Source organism: Arvicola amphibius, chromosome 10 (assembly GCF_903992535.2).
Source record: "Arvicola amphibius chromosome 10, mArvAmp1.2, whole genome shotgun sequence".
NCBI lineage: Eukaryota > Metazoa > Chordata > Mammalia > Rodentia > Cricetidae > Arvicola > Arvicola amphibius.
The window spans coordinates 10468297-10491222 of NC_052056.1; the positions used below are offsets into that span (position 1 = coordinate 10468297).

A 22926-nucleotide genomic window follows, 5' to 3' on the forward strand; every position below is an offset into this window, starting at 1 on the left:
ACCTGAGGAAAACAGTCTCAGGCAGACCTGTATAGGGGGTCCGGCTGGTGGGGGGCCTGGTTTCAGACCTGTGTAATGGAGGCCTTTCAGCAATGACTCACACACTGTAGGTGCCACTTCTCCTTTAGGTCTGTGATGCTCCATTCTGATCCTTGTTAGAATCACCAGAAAGAGGGTAGACAATAACAAGGCCTGAACAGCCAACACGGCCTTTGAAAGCAGGGCACAGCCATCCTGTGCTGTTGTTTGGGTCCTTTAGGCTGTTCCAGTGGTCAGTTGGCCTTGAATCCCACTTGAGAATTTTAAATTGTTTCAAGTCAAAGTATCTAAAATTTGCATTCATGAGCCTTTAATATATTTTACACAAAATTTTTAGTTAACAAATAGATGAATATGGATTTGTTTCTTTTTGCATGTGATACGTTAAAAGTCAAAGACTATTTAGTAAAAAAAAAGTAAGGAAAATTTCTGATAAATAATAATGTTTTATTTTTATAAAACATATTTGTCTTTTGTTGGAGAAATTATATAAGGTGTAGATGCATAAAATATAAAAATGTGTCAGACTAATTGTTAAATTGTTTCCAAAGAATTTTTCAAAGGAATGTTGATATTTATTTGAAAACACTCAATCATTGTCATGGAACACCACATGATACAATATTTAAAGAGGCTAAGGTAAGGGGAAGGTTTTAAATATAAAAACAAAGAGGATTGCATCAGATATTGGCAGGTGTTCTTACAGAAGTTCCTTTGGTCTATGGCTGTGCTGGCCTCTCCACAAAAGTGGCGGTCCTGCCAGCCTTTTGTTGATGTAGGTGGGTCATCTGTCTATCTGTTGTTTCATTGGTTAATTAATAAAGAAAACTGCCTTGGCCTTTGATAGGACAGCAGCTTAGATAGGCAGAGTAGACAGAACAGAATGCTGGGAAGAAGGCAATGAGTCAGTCACCATGATTCTCCTCTCCGAGACAGACACAGGTTAGGATCTTTCCCGGTAAGCCACCACCTCATGGTGCTACACACATTGATAGAAATGGATTAATCAAGATGTGAGAGTTAGCCAGTAAGAGGCTAGAGCTAATGGGCCAAGCAGTGTTTAAATGAATACAGTTTCTGTGTAATTATTTTGGGTAAAGCTATCTGGTGACCGGGAACCAGAAAGTGGGAAGTGGCCTGCCCGCAGCTCCTTCTACATTTTGTGATGTCACCATCAGGCAAAAGTGCCTAAGAATCTTTCCTTCAAACCTGCTGGTTTTACTGTTTTTAATGGGTTGATGGGAGTGACTATGCTTGCATTCTGACCTCTTTGATGGCTCTGCCGCACATGCGCTATGTAGGCAAACATACTCAATGTTAATCCTAGAACATTCGCTAAATTTATCATATCAACAACCTGCTAGCCTGAAGAAGAGAACAACGATTTCTAAGACCATCACCCGGGGCAAGCTCTGACGGCCTCAGGAGCAGTGTAGAAATGGACAGTGGACCCATGTGACTTCAGCACTGGCCCTGACACCCACCTCTAACCTTTGTGGCAAGCACCTGGACATCTCTGGATCTCTTTCTTCCTGTAGAAGTGAGGACGGTGTCAACTGTTTCTCGTGGCCTTTAGAGGAGCCAGTGTGATAATTCCAAATGCCCAAGCAAAACGTCCAGCATTAGCTGTGACTTTATTCTTCATCTTGACCCGTCTACTGGGCTGTGTGCCAGCACTCGGCCACAACTTTCATTGTAACACAGAAGAACTGTGTGACATCTTGTTGTCACCATTGTATTACATCTTTGCTGTAAAGATGGGGATCTGTTTTACTGCCCGGTATGAAATTATAACACGTGTATCACACAGCTTAGAAGCAAGTTCCATACCTAAATCAGCATCGACCACGTAAAACCCTGTAGAATATAAATCTATCTGGCATAAGTTACAATGTGTATAAAATGAAATCGTCTTACTTGGTGGGCTTGATATAAATATAGCATGAGGAAAGTTAGAAGAGTGTTTTAAATTATTGGCTTTCAGTAGAACCCAGACCAAGGCCTTCTGACTCAGGGACACTGCCTCTGGGCAAGGGTGGTATCGGGCTTGTTCATTCCTGTGTCTGGTATTGCACAGAGCACGGCTTTCCCAGTACCTGTTTTCTATAGGCAGAGGTGGCAAAGCCAAAGAAAACACAGCAGAGCCTGGATGCCACTTGGCTCTTGTTATTTTTTCCAAAATAACAAATTATAAACTTTAAGGATTAGGCACACACACATCCAATATCATTGCTCTTCTTCACCTTGGTGAAGTGTGTCAGTACTGACCTCTGCAAAAGCACTGGTTGTCGGATCTTGGTTTACCCCCAGTTTCAGTAACTCTCATTCATGCTGAAGCTCTTTGTTTGGAGACTGGGCTTCTCAGAGCCTATCTGACTTCCTGGAATCTTTGAGCCCAAAGACCCTGGAAGTGCTTTCATGATTTACTTTAATAGTGCCTCTTACTTATAGCTACACCCTATAATCTATGGTGGAAAGCGTTCTGAATCTCTCTCCCTCCCACTAGTACCTTGGATTTAAATCTCTCAGCCTCCACATGTGTGCGAGGTAAATCTCTATTCCTTATGAATGACCCAGCCTGCTATATATTCTAGAACAGCTACCTCCTGAGTGATGGGGGCAGCAAGCAACCAATGATTATCTTAGGACCTAAAGGTTTAATGTATAGAAATACCAGTGGGCAGATACTACCTCCATGGTGAAATATGTATTATATATTATTCACTGCAGTATATTATACATATACATGTATATTAATATTATAATTACTTTGGAGAAATTTAGGGGGAGGATATACACAAAACTGCAAATTTTGTTTAAATTATTCAAAACACCCAGGAGAAGAAGTAAAAAAAAACAACCTAGGAACATGCATTTAAGAATGAAAATAGAAAAGCTAAACCACAGATGTCCTAAGAACTCATTAAACTGTAGTGACTGATTTAAAAAAAAAAAAAATGCCACGGAGGAAATCCCAAGGGATAAGATTTTCCTGCTAAAGATAAAGGGAAGGAAATCCTAAGAAAAACAAACAAGAAAGGATTGCACAATTTGCTAGAATTAAATAAAGTTCCTGGGACGAGGTCTGTAACAGGCAGAATCACGTAGACATGGCCTCCGGTCACTGGAGTCCCGGATGAGCACGTGCCGGGCAGCTGCACCTGCCTTCCTCCTATGGCATGAGCAAGTTTCCACCTTCCTCGGCACACGCCAGCGGACCAGAGCGCTTGCTCAGCAGAGTTCCCGAGTCTAGGGTTGCTCCCTGTGTTTCCAGGCCCCTTCCCTTCCTCAGCTTTTAGAATACAGCTTTGAAATTTTGTGTGGAGGTCAGAGGACAATTATGTGAAGTTGTTTCTCAAGCGCCTTTACTACCAGGTCCCAGAATGTGTTTTAAATACTAACGAAAGCCTGATGCTATTGGGTTTCACATTTGTGAGGATCGTGCACAGCATCCTTTGATGGGTAGATGGCCAGACTCTCCCAACTGAGGTCTGCTTCTTCCTGTCTTCCCTACTTGGCCCTCTCAGTCTGACTGAAATGTCTCAAGGGTAAGTTAGAAAACCATGACGGCAAAGGGGCCAGAGGGGAAAGACTAACACTCATGGGACATGTCCTATGAACAGGGCTCTTTCTGTCTTATTATCCTTGTTTGAATTACCATATCCGTGACGGCAAGGGGGTAATTTCTATGTTACAGTTAGGGCCATTGTTTAGAAAGTCCCTGAAGTGCTGAGCTCTTTGGTATCAAAGCCAGCCTTCAATGCTCAGTCGGCTCCAAAGTCTGCGCTCTTCCTATTACATCACATTCTGAAGCCTTTAAGTACAAAGACCTTGAAAACAAGAATGACATTTTCTTTCTCACACTTTCTAAGGGCATTGTGAGGATTCAAGAGCCTTTTAAAAGAAAATGATGTCCAAAAAAAAAAAATGACAAAGAGGGAGACATTTTATGAAGGTCATTTCCTACAGAAAATCCCCAACACTTTGACTCACTTATTCGCATTCAAAGGAAAATCCATTACAAATTACATATTCACATTGTTGCTCGGCAGTGGTGGCACATGCCTTTAATCCCAGCACTCAGGAAGCTGAGGCAGGAGAATCTCTGTGAGTTCAAGGCCAGCCTGGTCTATAAGAGCTAGTTCCAGGACAGGCACCAAAGCTATAGAGATACCCTGTCTCAAAACTACCCCCGCCCCAAAAATCCACATTCTTAAACAAAGAAGCAGGTGGTATAATGAAATAACAAAAGCTTTCCTAATTAAATTGAAATCCTGAGATCCCAGGCTTTCTACTTGGACAAGCTATTCATTGCCTTGGCCCATCAACTGTCCTGAAAGCTGTAGACGTTAGAACTTGTTTTCTGTGTTTGTTCTGAGGCATAAACAACATAGACATAAGAGTCTAGTAAAGTACGCAGTACCCGGCACAACCTTCGTAAATTATAGCCATAAATTGAATCACTGCTTAAATGGAGGATGATTCTCATGTCAGGCTTAAAAACTGTTCTTCTTTCTCAATGGCATTCAAATTTACTGAGTCCTAGCTTCCTAGTATATCCTAGCCTTCTCCAGTAGAGATATTTCATTTTAATAAATAAAGCTTGCCTGAAGATCAGAAAGTAAAACAGCCACCCTGGTCAGTGTTACAGACCAGGCAGTGGTGACACACACCTTTTATCCCAGTAGTCACACTAGTTGCCATAGAAACCAGGCAGTAGTGGTGCACACCTTTAATCCCAGCACTAGAGAGGATTACAAAATGGGAGGAGACAGCTCTCAGTCTCAGTCTCATTCTGAGATTCCTGGAGGCAGGATCGCCATTTCAGACTGAGGTAGAAGTAAGAGCCAGTGGTTGGCTGTTTTGCTTTCCTGACCTTCAGGTTGAACCCCAATTTCTGTCTCTGGGTTTTTGTTAATCATGCTACATTCTCCACTACAAAACAAACAAACAAACTAAAAAAGGTGTGTTGCATTTGGTGGCTCTTTATTTTGAGAGACAAGCTTTAAGATTCTGAGTGAACACCTGAACTCTGGAGAGCACCAGGCCCTTCATAGAGATGGATTGCATGTTTCTTTACTTTATCTACATATGCACATTTAATGTCATATCCATATGTTTTGGTAAGAGGGCATTTTGAAAAAAGGTCTCATTAGTTAGGCCCCTAGGTTATCCTTGGTAGCCTAGGTTATCCTTGAATTCATTTTCCTCCTGCCTCTGCTTCTCAGTGCCGAGGTTGGAGGTGTGCACCACCATGCCTGGCTGCCTTTTCCGTCCTAACTAAACATTTATGACACACTGTGGCTGTAACTTTTGCAGTTTGAGGTGACACAGCAAAGCTACCCCTATGGTCAGTAGCTCTCCCCCGAAGGTTTATATGTGGCAGGTGGCATTAGGAGGGGGTGGAACCTCCAATGCACAGATGAGCGATGATCAAATCTGGGTACAGTGATGTAATCCAGTGCACAGATACCATGGAGAATGATCAAATCTGTACAGCGAGAGAATCTAGTGCACAGATATGATGAGAATGATCAAATCTGTACAGTGAGAGAATCCAGTGCACAGATACGGTAGAGAATGATCAAATCTGTACAGTGAGAGAATCCAGTGCACAGATACGGTAGAGAATGATCAAATCTGTACAGTGAGAGAGTCCAGTGCACAGATACCATGGAGAATGATCAAATCTGAGTAGTTAGCACTTCCCTTCCGTAAGTATTTAACTTGCCCCAGTTCACTTTCCTGTTGCTGAGACGAAGTTCTCGGATGAAAGCGACATCAGGGACAAAGGTTTGTTGTAGGTCACAGTTACAGGTAAGAGCCCTTTGTGGTGAGAAACCAAGGCAGCAGCTGCTTGTGTCTTGTCCACAGTCAGGAAGGAAGAGCAGTGGGCATGTGTGCTCAGCTCACTTTCTCCACTATATGCAGTCCAGGATCTCAGACCAGGGGAGGGTGCATTAGCAAATTATTTAACCTTTTTCTGCCTCTGGCCACATCTGGAAAATGGGCACAATAATATACCATAAGGTAATAGCAATTTTTAAAACTGGGTTTTTAAAAATTTAGCATACTAAATGTGCTAAAAAAAAAAAGTCCAAGATAAAAGTTTATGCATTCATCATGATTATTATTAGCAAAAGATTAGCTTTCACATGTAATCTATTGAACAGTATTCAGAAACCAGGCAGCATGGAAACACAATCCATGAAGCCTTCCCCTATGGAATATTATGCAGCCATTATTAACACATCACTGAGTCCTGTACATTAAGAACTGAATAAATGTCTATAGGAAATTCAAACCTCTAACATCAGCATTTCAGCTTTAAAATGATTAAAAAAAGAAATTTGGAATAATGCTAAATTATTGCCTGACTTTTCAGCTCTCTACCTCCCACCTGCAACATGGCATAACCAGCTGCTGCACGTTCCTACTATCACACGGCTCTTGTGGCTGAGCCATCCCTGTCATGACAGAGACCTCAACCCATGAGCTCAAAGACAGCCTCCCTGCCTTAAGATGCTGTGTAAGTATTTGGTCACGGGGACAAGAGAACTTGCTTCCACGCTCACTCAGGTGATCATGGGAAGGTTACCGGAGAGTCAGTACTTGTTGACTCCTAGGCCTCTCCACGGGAACCCCCAGAGTGTGGCAGATGGTTTCCTGAGAATGAGCAAGTGAATACAGAAGAGGAAGAGTCTGAGAGAGGAGAATGGAGCGTGAGTCCCAGTTCCCTAAGTGACATCCCACTCCGGTAGAGAAGTCTCTCAGTTAGAATCAAGTCTCGAGGTCCAACCCACAGCCAGATCAGGCTCACAAAGCACCATGGACACCAGTGGGCTGGTGGAATGAGACTGGCCTTCATGCTGACGCAAACCAAGAAGCCATGAAAGACACAGTTAATGTCACTCGTCCTATTTAGCAATATTTTAGGAGCTGAAGAGATGGCTCACTTTGTAAAGCACCCATTGAGCAAACAGGATGATCTGAATTCAGATTCCCCAGCATCTACATAAATGTTGGACGTGGTGGTACACATCTGTAACTCCAGGTTTTGGGTTGGGGGTCGGATCAGCAGACCCCATGATGATAATGGACTAAACCTCTGAAAATGTAAGCCACCCCATTAAAGGTTTTCCTTAATAAAAGTTGCCAGTGTCACGGTTTCTCTTCACAGCAATAGAGACCCCAACTAAGACACACCCATATACATAAAATAAAAATAAAATCAAACAAGAAGGCGTGATCTCCAGCATCCACACAAATGGCGGGTGGTTGTGGTGGCTTACCTGTAATCCCAGAGTCCACGGTGTGGAAACAGGAACCCTCCAAAGCAATCAGGGTGACTAAATGAGGCAAAGCGGTAAGCTCTGGGTTCAAAAAAAAAAAAAAATCTGCCTCCATGAATGAGGTGGAAACCAATCAAGAAAGACTTCTCAATGAGGTGGAAACCAATCAAGAAAGACTTCTCATGTCAGTGTCAGCCTCAGGCTTCCCTATGAACACATGTACACATATATCCTACATACATACACATGTGCCTACATATATACAGACCACACAGCACACCACACATACAGACACAGGCAAAAATATTTTTAAAGCGTATAATCTTTGCCCCAAAACTCCAGGTTGTTACCCTATGAAGCTCGCCAAAGCACACAAAGGTTGCACACATGTGTATCATTTTGTTACGGTCCAGGCTACTATGTCTTAACCAGGTTGTACTTTGCACAGCTATCCTGGCAACGTCTCGAGAAACTGATGTGTTGTGGGTGAAGGGCGGGGGGAAGAAGGGAATCATTGAACCACAGTACAAGCTCCAAGCACCAAGCGAAGCATTCTGGTGTGGGACGCTGTCAGAAGGAACTATCGGTACAGAGCCCATGCAAGACGTGATGACAAACTCAAATGGGTGCTCTGAGCACAGTTTGATTAACTGGTGGTGTACAATGGCAGAGAATGGTAGAAAGAAGCTAGAGGCGTTTACCGTACAGAGATCTAGGGATAGACAGGCAAGGGAGGAAGCATAGGCACCAGGTAGGAGCAAGATGCAGAGATGAAAAGCTTACAGGAGGGAGCAACCTCTTAATGTGCAAATGTGAAGTCAGCCTGGGGAGCAGATGTGCCGATTTCCTGGGCTTCGCCTTCCCATTGCCTACATCTGCTCCCAGTGGGTGAGTGCAATTCACAGTTGCCGGGAAGGTAGCCACAGGCGTGGTCCTGATGCAGGTTGCCTACCCTACACAGGCGAGCTGGAGAAGGGGCAGAATGGAAGAAGAGCGGCTCAGGAAACCATCCAGAGCCAGAACAGTAAGTGGCAGTTCCTATTCATGCATCAAAGTGTTGACGGACCTCAGCGACTGTGTTTGGTCATCGTAGGAAACAGAGGTAACTTACATGTTCACGGTAGGGAGCCGTGGTACAAAAGAACACAACTGAGCCACTGAAATGTCTGTGTGCACATGTGTATGGACGAGTGTGACAAAGAGACCACTAAGGCATTTTCCAAATGCCTGTAAATAGAAATGATTCATAGCAAGTGTGGATTTGTGTGTGGAAATACAACATGTGGTAAACATTATATTGCATAAGAACATAATTGAGATGCTGGAAATTTCGGGTAGGGTAGCAGAGATTTTTGAAAGTGGCTAACTCTAGGAACTGATGGGATAGTTGGGAGGTTAGCTCAGGAGAGTAGAACACAGGAGATGTCACATCTTCATCCAACATTAAAATAACAAAAGGAACTCACAGGGTTATTTAGAAACAATTTTTAACATTTTTATCAAAACTTATTTTTAACAACTTTTTATCAGAGATGTAATAATGCTAAGGAAAACACAGTATTGTTTAAGGTATGATAAAATGCTTACATGATAAAATTATAAAATGGTTTTTAAAAGAATTATCATCCATAAGCAGAGACTGTGTCCGGCTGGGGTTATCGGCACATTGCAACAATCCTCGAAATATCCTTAATAAGAATGGTTCTTCCATAGTGGAAAAAAGAAGCTTACAATGGCAGACTTTTTTGAACTTTGAAAATGGATGCCATTTTCTTATGTAGCATCCTAACCATGAAAAAAAACATGTAAATATCTCTGGAATGAATTTTGAAGGCTCAAAGTTTAAAAATAGTTGAGAAAACCAAATATAAAAAGATACACAACTGTCATTAAGCTTACTTAAAAAAAAAAAGATTTACAGAGAATGTCTGTCATCACTTGGTATTTAAAAAACGTACACACTAGACCCTTTTAAAAACAAGCTTTGATTTTTTTTTTTTTTTTAGTTTTATTCTTCACCCAGCAAAGAACCTGGTTATAGGAACAGTTGGAAAGCCAGAGATCTTGGCTTTAGATATGAAGACAAATAAAAAAGTGCTAGGGCCGCCCCAGTCTAGGGAGAGCCATCTGTGTCTGCAGCCTGCAGATAGGGAGATGAGAAGTGGATGGAAATCACGTGACTTCTAGACTTGGGAGGAGACCCCAGGTCTCAAAAATCAGGAACAGGAAAGGGGAAAAGAATGTCTGTTTGAGGTAGTGCTGGCTCCCACCCACGTGTCTCAGAGCAAAACAAAACCCGTGTTGAAACGAACTTCATTTCTCGTCAGTGACTGAGTGAGACATCAGAGCACTTGTCTGGCTTTTAAAGGAATATCAGCCAGCTTTCTTCTTGAAAGAAGAAATGAAATTATCCAAACTAAGTACTCTGGGAACTTCATGAAGATGGAGAAAGAAGCCCTCTCTCTGTGAATGAAGATTTCACATTGTGGTAGCTAATCATAAATAAAATAAAATTGGATATGCTCACTGGGAAATTGTCTGCTAACAAAGAGAACCACTTAAATACAATCTTCTGAATAAAAAATAAAGTTCTACAAGAAAAGGGCTACCCTGTGGCAGCATGCATTCTCCCTTTAGCTGGCTAGTTCTTTTGTGTGACAAGACTCGCCACATAGCCAAGGAGAAAGGCAAGTGGGCGCCACAGGAAACAACACTAGGAAGCTTTTCTCTTGAATAATTTAGAAATGTAGAATAGAGATTCAGGTCTAGACCAGAGCTTTGAGAAGTGCTGAAGCCAGTGGTTTCGGCAGAGGTCATGACAGGTTTTGTTACTGTGACTTCATCTTCTTTCTCGTTAGGATTTTGAAGTCTAAGGAGTTTTCATGAGGATGAGCATATCCATATGACGGAAGAAGAAGTGCTTCCCATTTTTTATTTTGCGTAACCAATTTAAGACATGGACTTTAAGTGTAAAATGCAAATGTGGCTATAATTTCCTGTGCTCTTTCTCAGTAAGAGAAAACAGTTCCCAAGAAGAGGTTAAACTGCTTGTCACGCAAGCATCAACTTTAAGAACTGAAGTTTGGATTCTCAGCACCCACATAAATGCCAGGCAGGCTTGGTGGCTTGCCTGTAATCACAGATTTCTGAGGCAGGAACAGGGGATTCCCCAGAGCAAGCTGACAAGGTAGACAAGACATACCTGTGAGCTCTGGGTTCAATTAAAAGACTTTGCCTGGATGAAATCACTGGAAAGAGACCTAGGAAGACTCCCTATATCAACCTCAGACCTACATAAAGGCATGCCTACACACACGCATGTGTGCCTGAGAACATATATACACCAAACACATACAACAAATAAAAAGTACAGAGGAGCCTCAAGTTCATTTTTCCTCCATAAATTTTGTAGATACGGAAAGTCACAGATTACTTTTGGTAGATCTGGAAAGTCAAGAATTATTATTTTCCTAGGTTTTCCGGACCTATCAAACCTGATCCATCACAACACTTGCTCTGCCAGCTGGTGGTGGTGCACGACTTTAATCTGCACAGTTGGGAGGCAGAGACAGGTGGATCGCTGAGATCAAAGCCTGCCTGCCTGGTCTACAGAGCTAGTTCCAGGACAGCCAAGACTACACAGAGAAACCCTGTCTTCAAACCCCTGCTCTCCCCACCCCCCAAAAAGAACACCTGTTCTATTCATCTCTGAAGCTGAGCAGTTTTGGCAAGCAACAGCTTCACTTGGCCTCAGCTGCAAGTACCAAATGGCCGTGCCTATGACCCCACCGAACAGCACTGTGCGACTGCTTATGTAAATGCACATTCCCTAGACAACAAAGAAGACCCTAAGAGAGACATACATGGATCTAATGTACATGGGAAGTAGAAAAAGATCTCCTGAGTAAATTGGGAGCATGGGGACCTTGGGAGAGGGTAGAAGGGGAGGGGAGAGGAAGGGAGCAGAGAAAAATAGATAGCTCAGTTAAAAACAATTTTTAAAAAAATGCAGGTTCAAGTAGATGCTTGCAACCTGGCTTTTTGTCTACCTCTCTCTCTGAATATCATTTATTTGAACATTTTAGCTTTACATTTTATATTGCCAAAATAGTCCTCTGCAAAGTCTGTAGAATAATTTTTTTTCTCTTGTAACTCCAGTTTTTTAATGAGTGGATAACTTTTGACTAACAAAGTTAGTCAAACTTTTGACTGCGCACAGTTGGTTCTTATACATGTATGCTCTGTGGGTTATTTTCCTCAGTTTTTAACCTCACAATTGTCAAGAAGCCGAATTAAAGAATCCACCTTAAACAGGTCAGATACCACCTCAATTCCCTAGTCCAAAAACATTTTTTTTCCTTAATTTAACTTTGTTCTTTATTCTGCCAATACCTTAAACAGGATAAGGGACACCAGACATTCCCATGCCACGGACACCAGTCAGAAGAAGAGACCAGCTATGCCAGGATGTGACCAGCACCCAGCCTTCTCTCGGGTCCCCCCCCCAAAAGATGACACCCACAATCAGCCAGAAGCAGTCTTGAGAATTCGCCGCCCCAATTTCTTCAAACTGTGGTGTCTCATCTGCTTTTTATTATAAGGAAGACCTGGGAATGTTATGGTTTTGGTCCCTGGTCCTTTTAAGAGATAAGCCACGCCCACTCCCTCCTCATCCACTGAGGCAGGCTGATCTTCAGCTTCCGGCCTGAGCTCTCTCTTTTTCCCATCTTCCTCTCGGAGAGGCAGCTTTGCTTCTGCCTTTCTCCCCACTTCTCTAGCCCCCCTATCTCTCTCTCTCCCCTCTCCCTTCCCCCTTTATAACCCCCTAAATAAATATTCAACCTCACTCTGCAAGTCGTGTCTATCCATGTCTCCATCTTCTGCCTGCCCACCATGTGTCCTCCTGCCTGGGACCAGCCACTGCTCGGGGACCGGCAGCCATCTCTGCCTGGGACTCGGTGCTCCCAGAGCCCACTGCCTGCCACCACATGGGACCTACAGCATTTCTGCTGCCTACTGCCACCGGGAATCTTGTAACATTTAGAAAAAGAACAATATAGTCTAAGCCAGGAATGGTGGCACATGCCTACAAACCCAGCATTCTGGAAGCTAAAGAGAATCTGTAGTTTGAGGCCAGCCTTTGTAACTCCAAGTTACACAGTGAGTTCCAGACCAGCTTGATTACGTAGTCTCTCTATCCTCCCTTCCTCCCTCCCTCCCTCCCTCCCTCTCTCTCTCTCTCTCTCTCTCTCTCTCTCTCTCTCTCTCTCTCTCTCTCTCTCTCTCTCTCTCTCTCTCTCTTTCTCTCTCTCTCTCTCTCTCTCTCTCTCTCTGTATGTGTGTATCAGACACATACAGAGACACCAGAGGGGGAAGAAAGAAAGAGAAATTTTAACTAGGTAGAAAAGATGAATTTTAGGCACATTCATGGAAATTTTCTAAAAATTGTCTCATAAAAATTCCACATTACATGGTGGAAATACTCAGATGAAATAATGTACTATTCTTTCAAAGTAGCCATATTCTCTTCATAAAAATGTATGCAAATTAATATCTACAAAGAAGGTTAAAATTATAAGCTCAAAATAAAACATATTTGTGTGTGTGTGTTTGTGTGTCTCACTGGTTCCCAACCTTCCCAATGCTATCACCTTTAATACAGTTCTTTATGTTATGGTGATCCCCAACCATAAACTTATTTTCATTGTTGCTACTTCATAACTATAATTTTGTTAGTTATGAATTATATAAATATCTGCATTTTCCAATAGTCTTAGGCCATCTCTGTGAACAGGTCATTCAACTCTCAAAGGGTTCACAAACCACAGGTTAAACACACACACACACACACACACACACACACCTATTTTTGCTTTTGTTTTTAATATGTAACTAACTGACTCTGCAGTGGAACAGGGCAAAGGATTCATGGGCCAGTTCTCTGGAACTTTGAGCAACTGATTAAGCCTTGGTCTTCTGATCCAGAAAGTGAGAGCATACCCACCCCTCACCCACTCGGTGTGGTGTCTCAAAATTGGGACAGCCATCAGTGGGAAGAACCCCAACTTGGCAACTCGGGATGACGCTGGGAGTTTAGCTCTGATATCCTTGTTTGGTACACGGCTCCCAGCAGCAGCTGGGAACGGCACCAGATGCGGAAATTTGTTGTAACGTTATGGTGGTTGGGGCGGTTGTGGTTTTGGTGGATGAGTTTGCAGAGATGGGGAAAAGGCTCAAGGTTCACTCAAAGTTATCTGACCAAGATCTGCGGGGAGGCGAAAGTGTGTAGCTGCTCTGTAGACTTGCAGAAGGCGGAGAACGGGAGTGATGGCAGGAGCTGGACCCGGCCTGTGAGGATGAGAGTGGATCATTGTTTACAGGAACCTATGGTTAAAATGAGTTCACCCTCTTCAGCTGCCAGGATTAGTGCCCCCGTAGAGCAGGTCTGAGCTGTTTCCAGGGGCACGGCACAGTCAAGCTGTTGAGAAATGCGGCCTAGTGTGCACAAGATTCCCGGCATACGTAATTAGAGCTGATGGTCCAGTTTCCAGAAGGATCCAAAATTACAGAGGAGGAGGCACATGTGGGGTCTGGGCTTGCCCAGCTCTGTCATCACTTCCTGTCTCTCTGGTGAAGGTCTGGGGACTTGCTTGCTGAGACGCGCATTTGAACAGGAAAACAGACCACAGCTGTCAGCGGATCCGAAACTTAGCCGCCGCCTGAGCTTTTATTTCACACGTTTTCCAACTCCCCCTGGGGAGTGTAAACACACCATAGTTGTTTCAGTCACATGACTAGGAATGTAATTGTTTCTCTGGCCTGAAGGAGTGCACATCGCAACAGCACCCTCTGCCACGTGTTGCTGTGCAGTAATAACCAAAAGGGAATTTAAAATGAAGAGTGTAAAGAATTCGGTGACACTTTCCCAAGTGGCACCGAAAGCCTCGTGACTTTCCCGACTTGACTGAAGCCTGGATTCTCAACACACAAGTGCACTTTGCCTATGTGTCCTGAATGGCAGTGCTTTTGCTACACACACAGAGTTTTAATTCCTGAAAACAAACACATTTTTCCTCCTGTCATTCCTCATCATGAAGAACAAAATCAGTTTGTCTTTGCATTTCATCGTGTTAGAATGTTTGGATTTTACAAATGTGTTATTGGAGTTGCTGACTTGAGTTTCATGAAAAAGTTGCTAAGTCGATCCTGGCTAGAAACGGGGACAGGATTTCTAGGAACCTCTGGAATGATACTAAGCACACTTTTGCCATTTTCCCTGCATATTTATGCAAAGCACCATTCTCAGCACTGATGATCATAGAATTAAAACTTCAATTCTTTAAGCGATGAAGATGTTCGGCATCTGGCAGCATCAAATATTTAGCCAAGATTTAGTTCTTGATGTAAAACTAAACAAACACATCTATCTTACTAATATGCAATTTGATTTGCATACAGTAACTGCTAAAGCTATGTGGATATCAAAAAATTGTTTTAAAAATAAATTTATTATTTATTATCCATAAATGTTTGATTTACGTAGCTTTTAAAAATATGCACTCGGGAGGCAGAGGCAGGCAGATCTCTGAGTTCGAGGCCAGCCTGGTCTACAAGAGCTAGTTCCAGGACAGGCTCTAGAAACTACAGGGAAACCCTGTCTCGAAAAACCAAAAAAAAAAAAAAAAATATGCTTTCATCTTGGGATTTGCATCTCCATTGAAGGATGGCCGAGTGTGAAAATTTGAAAAGCCTTGCTATAAAGCAGTGCCTGTGTCCCAGCCCTTTTTTTGTTAGTAACACCAGGCTCAAAAATTTTTATATATCCAAAGAATAAAGAAAAGATGGAATCACTCATTGCAATGGATAGAGATAAAATATACGTAAGCTGTGCCACAAAATTGGGAAGCATGAGATAAATTCATTTCATTTCCATGTAAGTTGTATTTTCAAACGATATAATGTATATTTCCTCAATGTACAGACACCTTTATAAATATAAAGATTATCCTATGTTCCGTCTGTTTCCAAATTTTTGGGTAGTCAATAATGTTATACGGAAATTGAGGGCTGGGATGGTTCATCTCAGTTGCCAACTTGAAACTTTGAATCACCACAGTGATGGGCTTCTGGGCATGCCTGTAAGAGAGTACCTTGGTCAGTTTACTGAGGCAAGAAGACCTGTTCGCTGTGAGTTACATGTTCCGAGGGTTGGAATCCTGGACTATCTAAAAATGCAGAGACTCGCTGAGCGCAAGTACCCCTGCCTCCTTTTCCTGAGCGTTGATGCAGTACGAGCTGATATTTCCAGTTCTTGCCACCTAGGCTTTCTCGCCGTGGTGGTCTGTTCCTTCACAGTTCGCCACATCGGTGTCTGCCTCCTTAAGAAGCTTTTCTCAGTGTACTTTATTATAGCAACAGGAAAACAGGTGAGATGGAAGTTCTCTCCAGGCTTGCAATTAGCCTCATTATCTAGAGCTAGCCAACTTCACTTGAAAGCACATTGTCCATATTATGTTAAATTGCAACCAACCATTGTTCTAATGAAAGTGTGTCCACTTGCAGAACATTGCAGATGTCTAAAGGAATTGGGAAGACGAGAAAAATAGAAAGAAACTGTCAAGAAATGCCATCATTTACAGTGTGAGCTCATTGACACAAGGGCCTAAGCCTTTCAAAAGGTTCATATATGTAAACCTACGCCTGATAATTCTGAACTATTTAATGCTGAAGATTCACCAAGCTTTCAAGTGGGTTGTTTGGATGGCACGTTAAGTACCCTAAGGGCCAAGGTACATGTCGGAATTGTTCATCCGGTGGCAATCCAGGCTCTTGGAAACGGACCTGGCGTGTAAAAAGCACTGGAACGCTGTCACACACGGGACATGATTAACTTGATCTGGCTGGCCAAACAATCGGTAATTCATCAGAGCGTGACTGCTGAAGCAAATTCCCCAGGTCTCTTGCTCAAGGCCAGGTTACATAATGAGACTCTTGCTGGCCGTGTACGTTATCTGAGAATTATCAAAGATGTCAGCTTAACAAAGACACCTCAAATAGTTATCTTAAGAAGTCATTGCCTTCTGTGTGTCTAAGGAAACAGCACGTTTTGGCAGAGAGCTACGACTCGTGATTTTAGATGTCGCCGATGAAATTACAACACTTTAACCTTACGTCTTTCCTCCATTTAGATGGTGCTCGGCGTCCATGGCTCTGAAAAGATCGTAAAAGCAGCAACATCGTAATTGCGTATGTGAGTTCGGTTCTCACAGAGAAGCACCTCATCTTACGTACGTCATTGTTGGTTCATATTTATGTTGTAAAAGATGACTCCTTTCATCATTGAAACAATGAATTAAGAGACACAGTGATTCATAGAGAGAACAGAAAAGTAGAAAAAATATCAGGAGTTAAAATGAGACAGATCAGCAAAACCCTAGGTTTCTTAAAAAAAAAAAAATCTACTAGAGGAAGAAATGGAACAGGAGCTGCAAACAAGGAGGAGGAACTTCAAAATCCTGGTGTAGATGGGTGGTAGAAGACTGTTGCCAAAACCATGGGCAGGAAACCTATCGGCTCGACTGTACAGGCCAAGCTGACCACACCTGCAAAGCAGCTCACCGTCTCTTGCGAGAAACTCAACTTAGATCAGTCTTTCCACTGCATAAACTAGACATCTTTTTACGTAGTCATAACCTCTTCTCAGTCCATGGGCCGTGGAATCAAGGAGCCAGTGCTGTCATCTGAGCTTCACCGCTGGCCAGATGAGCAGCGTGGCTCAAATCCCAGCTCTCTGTAGACAGACCTGGGGTCCACACTTCACAGTGGAGAACATCTGTAGACACCCAAGCACGGGGCCTGGCCTGAGGGATTGTGTCACAAACACACGGGGCTGCTGCTGTGTGTCTTGTGAACATCAGCCACGTGCTCATCTTCGTTTCTGTCTGTGGTTCTGTTTAGTGTTTTAGTCATTGTTTCTGAAAACGGGTTCTCACTACTGCTGAATGAAGTAGGAAAATGTAATACGGCCACTGCTTGAATATGAAGAGAACAGCAAAAGCCAGAGCCCTGGTCCAAGTACTGGGGCTGCTCGTCTCTCCTCCCAGAAGCCTGGGCTGGTGAGGAAGGAGTTTGGGACGCTGGTGCAGGCATTCTCCTTTGCATTGGTTTCCCTACATTTGAGGCTGTTTTTCTGAATAAGATGGAATATTCTATTCACGATCTGATCACTCATCCAATTCAACACCAAGTTGAAACATTATACAAAATGTGGAAATGGGTACAGAAAGCCACTGGGATCCCAAATCTTAAGCTCCAGCAGAGGATCAGACAAGAAAAAATGGTGGCTATGGTACTAATGCTGGAAGGAAAGGACTTAGAGGATGCTCCGTGCAATGTTCACAGGGAAAGACCTCAGGCTTCAGCACCAGAAAATATGGGGATGGGAATGGTAAAATATTGCCAACAGCATACGCGTCATAATATTTATTTATAAAAGATTCAACAAAAGCAAATCATTGTGGGAGGGTTGGCTTTGCTTCATTAGCAGTTTTTAAAATATACATTGAAAATCGCAAATCGTCTTGACCTCTGGAATGAGAAGGACATTCTCCAATCATTCAATGCCCAAGTCAGATTTGCCTTCTATTTTTAGGTTGTTGTGAATTCATTGTCACAGGTCAGAAAACAATCATCTTCTATAATTCAAAGAAAAGACTGTAAATTTCATTATCTAAGCTTTCCGTTGTATAAAAAGACTCACCAAGAGGCAGAAAAAGAAGTTCAGGGGTCAGAACTGCCGATTGCCGTTGCAGAAGACCAGAGCTTGTTTCCTAGCTTGCACATTAAGGAGCCCACAGTGGCTGTAACTCGACCTCCAGGGGATCCAATGTGTCCCGTTCGGCAGGCACCTGTACCCACATGCGCATACCTACAGACACACTCACACACCCACACAGTTGTAAATAATAAATCTTTTCTGAAAGATTCATTGATAAACCGCAAGACAGTTTTGAAAGAATAGCCCCGCGTAGCAAACATTAACTGAAGAGATCATGAATCAGTGCATCTATTCTCATGTCTGGCTTTCCGTCTTCCACTTCCCGGACCTATGTTGGCGCCAAGAAGCCCAGGTCTCTGCTTGTGCCCATTCCTATGTCTTCTGGCAAGGCTCCAAACCACAGCAATTTTCATCTGTAAAAACACTACCTCAGAAGCAATCTAAAGAAGAACAATGCCCCATTTGAATGCCGATGCCATCTAACGTAATCAAGAGATAAGCCCAGACTGGAGAGGAACTTAAAGAAAGTGGGAGTTAGTCAAGGATGGGACTGGGGGGATCTGAGGGGAATTACAAAGTACCCAGCCAGACCTTAGCTCCTAGCAGAGACTCTGCCAGCAGACATTCCCAAACATGAAAACTCAAGATCTGTTCTTCCCTGGCTTCTCGGTATGACAAGCACTCAAGGATAGGAAAGGCAGATTTATGGTCCAGAGGCTGCCACCCAGAGCCGCGCCTTCCTCATGAAGGTGCTTGTCTAACACATTAGGTGATGTGATGGATGTGTTCCTCCATGCTGACTTTTCTCAGTATCCATCACAACCCATTTCTGGGAGGCTAGTAGCACCTCTCTGCAGGTGGACTCTATTTCTCTGCCACAATGTCAGACAACTGTGGGCTTTTCTGAGTTAATGTCACAAGAGGAAGGATAACGGAGGCCCTGTCCCATACAAACGTTTGGAAACACCGCACTTTTCAGCCAATCCTCTGTTTCCTTCTCTATCACAGAAAGATAGCATGCCCTGATATGTGCTACCAACAGGGAACAGCACGGCAGTGGCCAGTGAGCCTGGGGCTCTGGAGATTGTATTTCTGCAGCTGTGAATAATTAAGACATTTCGTCCCAGAGACATCCATTCCATGAGGGACATGGATTTTATGATGAGAGAGGCGCCCAAGAAAATTAAATAAGGTTGGCTCAAGGCCCAGGTCGTCTAACCAGTTGTTAAGGGTGAAAAGGAGATTTTGCCCTCCTAGAAAAACTGAGATTCTATGTAGGAAGCCGTTGTTATCCAAGAGATCACCTGTTCTGAGAGCGTAGGAGCTGCCTAGGAAAGAATCAGCTTTTGGAGCCACAAGTATTCTATAGTGAATGTAGGCTGGATGAACGGGGAGCGGCAGAGGTTTGTATTCCTCCACCACAATGAATTTCTTAGACGATATGGTGAATTAAACTCCATTCTAGGAATCTGGTGATCTCTCTCTCTCTCTCTCTCTCTCTCTCTCTCTCTCTCTCTCTCTCTCTCTCTCTCTCACACACACACACACACACACACACACACACACCTGAAAGGCACTGAACACAAAAGTGCTCCCTTTGGTTCCAAGTTCTGTGACTGCGTTCGCGGCCCCACCTCTTCCTTTCAATGTGTTTATTTATGGGCTCTTTGACAACTCAGCTGCTAAGCCAGTGGCCTTGGGCTGTAATTACAGAAACTTTAAAAACTCAGAGTTAGCATGTTTTTCAAATCAATTAAAAGTGCTTAAAAATATCTAGAGAAGCCAAGTCCTAACCACCTGAACATCCCAGGGAGCTCAGTGAGGACTGACACTCTCAGGCGCGCTGGGGCCTGTAGGGAGGAAGAAGCAGGGCTGAACAGGGGCAGATTTGTTCCTCGAATGCTGCTGACTAATCCAGAAAGGACAGTCAGGGTGGGGAGCAGACCTCAAGCCCCATCCCTTAGCAAGCTGAGCTTTGATGCTGGGGTGTAGGTCTCACATGGACAGCCAGCAACGCACCAAATTGCACAGTCAAACATGGTTCTCCCTGTCTCTGGGGGCCATTGTTCTCCCAGAAGATTTGCAAAGAGAGGATTCACTCTTGGCTAGACAAGTTGGCAGGGCTAACATTCGCTCAGGATCTCAGGGAGTCTGAGAAAAGGACGAGTCAGCGAGCGCAGCCCAGTGGGGACAAAACCATCGATGATTACTCAGCGAGAACGTCTGACCACTGAAAGGCCACAAACTGGCAAGAACACCGGTGCTCCTGGCTGGCCAATCCCTTCCTTTAACAGATGAAAACAGCCCAGAGAGACAAGCAAAGCACCCGAGGCCACACAGCCAGCATACGGTGTGCACAGAGATGGGGTTCCACGGCTCACTGTGGTGAGAAACATTTGTTACTTGCTCTGTGCACTTGCCTTTTCTCAAAAAAAAAAAAAAAAAGTAGAAGCATTTGCAGGAGCTTGTGTGTCAAGCTCAACTCAGCAGGAGTGGAAGCTGTGACTCCAGAGGAGGACCTCAGGGATCTGAAACGCTTGACGTCATCAGCTCATCAGCTGGAGATACCGGCTCTTCTGCTCAGAGTTCCCAGAAAGAATAGAAGAAGAACATACCATTACATAGAGATCATCTGTGGGTGTGTGCTGGGGTGAGGGGCAAGGGATAAGCCAGGTGATACCTCCACCTCCGAGCGCAACCATGTAGTATGCAAGCCACTGAGACATCACATGATCAGCCATCCCTGCCAGCGGACAGGGTCCTCAAACAAGTTTCATAAATGTAAGTAGGATACAGAACAGCCCACGCAGGCTGTGGTAGGAAAGGCAGGGGAGTAGAGCGGAAGGGGCCCCGGAGGAAGGAAGAAGAGGGAGGTGCCAAGCAAAAACACTGACAAATAATAAAAACAGCGAACTCAACGGGGTGAGTATGTGCGGCTGCACTAAGGTCTCATATGGGGTAAGGGGGGGGAGCTTGCAGGGAGGCTGAAAGCTGTTCTAAAATCCTGGATTGGCATAAAGGTCTTAGAAATATAGAGAGAATGGGGATGTCTGGAGCAGCCGCTCCCTCGTGCTTGCGCTTGGCCGTGCTTTCATCTTTCTCCCCCCAGATTCTAAGCACACGCTCAACACACACCTTCAACTCCCAGAAAGGAGACTTGACTTCACCGGGTAAGTATCGCGAGCTCCTACTGGAAGGTGGGGTTTTACTCCAGCCTTAACCAGACCGCATCTGGGTTTTACAAAATGAACTTAGTGAGGGGGTGGGAGGCACACGGGACTGAGTCTTCAGCACCTGCTGGGGAAACTCTCCTTTGCTCACCTTTTTGGTACCTGGGCCTACCGGTGTGTCTTTTTGAAGCCCAAAGCGAAGCCAACACATGAGGGCACCTAAGCCTGCACCTATTCGTATTAATTTTCTGCACCTCCCACTCCCATTCCCACCCCAAACCTTAAATCTGACCCTTAAAGGAATTACAACCCAAGAGAGAAAACTTGAAGTAGGGCTGAGCCTCAGTCCATAAAATGCCTACCTTCCTGAGGACCTGAGCTGACTGTGTGCCCCGCCCCCAAAACCACCAAGTAAAAACTACCCATGGTGGCACATGCTTGTAATCCCAGCGGTGGGGAGGTGCAGACAGGTACCCTAGGTGTCTGGGGCTACTTGGCAGTTTCAGGCCAGTGTGACCCTGTCTAATGGAAAGCGGGCGGTGGATGACACCTGAGAAACAGTGCTGTCGCATGCACACAGGCGCACCCACACAGGTGAGTGCATGTGAATATACACGCACCTACATACACACGAGACTAAACGAGCTGATCTGTAACTTCATACTACAGTGTATTGCATATTGGGGAAACTCTGGTGTAGAGGCTGATTTGAGCATGGAAAATGAGTGTCACGTGTGCTACAGGTCACATAGATAGGTGGGACGCCCACACATAACCCAGGGGTCCTGTCTGGCCTGTCGTTCTGAATCATCCTCCCTCAGAAGGGTGGTAGGAGCTAGACTCAGAAAAACCATGTTGGCCAGTTTCATTTCCCCCTGCTCAAGAAGCAATGATGAAACACCCCCAAAAGCAATGCTTTGAAAACACCTGGGTTCCTCTTGATTACCTCATGGGAAAATAAAAGCAGACAAACCTAAAACGCAACTGGCTTCGGGTTTTGTTTGAAAGCCTGCAGGTACATACATGCGGCAGGCTGGATTCTATTCGCCCAACTTTCCTCGAGAAGTCTGTTTACGTTCTGACAACCCCCCACCAGCCCCCACAGAAACTCCCACAGGCCTCCCATCTCAGAAGGTTACTGCGCGTTTGAAAACAAGGCTCTTGCAGGTACTGGGTATAGGGAGGGGCTGTGAGGGTGGGCCCGCATCCAGCCTCACTGATAGCCTCATAAAGAGATTGGAACACACACGGAAGAAACACAACCATTTACAAGCCAGGGAACGAGGCCTCAGACAGAAATCAGTTCTGCGGAGAGCTCCATCTTAGACTTCCAGTCGCCAGCCCCGCGAGGAAACAAGGGCGTAGGAGCTGGGAAGCCTGGGTGAGGAATTGGACTCCTAAGGATGATGAGAGGAGACACATGCTGAACTCCGGGAGCTGAGAGATACAGTGCCCCGCTGAAAGCAGCGGAGAAGATACCAAGGCTTGGCAGACCCGTTCCAGTGGAGAGCCGTGAAAACTGAGACTGGTGGGCAGGGGCTGCTGGGGGAAATGTGGGCTTTTCCACACCAGCGTGGAGGCAGATAAGACATGGTGGCAGTAAATCCTACAGACAGATGTCACTGGGTGATACCGCATGAATATGAAG

The 22926-nt window shown here is 44.3% G+C and overlaps 1 long non-coding RNA gene across 5 annotated transcripts; it reads left to right on the forward strand.

The window, feature by feature from the left end:
• The first annotated feature begins 933 nt into the window (after positions 1 to 933).
• On the forward strand, positions 934 to 11900 carry LOC119825230. Of its 5 annotated transcripts, none has more exons than XR_005287192.1 (6): positions 934 to 997; positions 6425 to 6568; positions 6666 to 8219; positions 8293 to 8433; positions 10806 to 11205; positions 11733 to 11900. It is a non-coding gene; the product is annotated as an uncharacterized LOC119825230 (long non-coding RNA). The 5 variants fall into 5 exon arrangements; XR_005287193.1 differs by having other exon boundaries at positions 8293 to 8355; XR_005287190.1 differs by lacking the exon at positions 10806 to 11205.
• The last annotated feature ends 11026 nt before the right edge of the window (positions 11901 to 22926 follow it).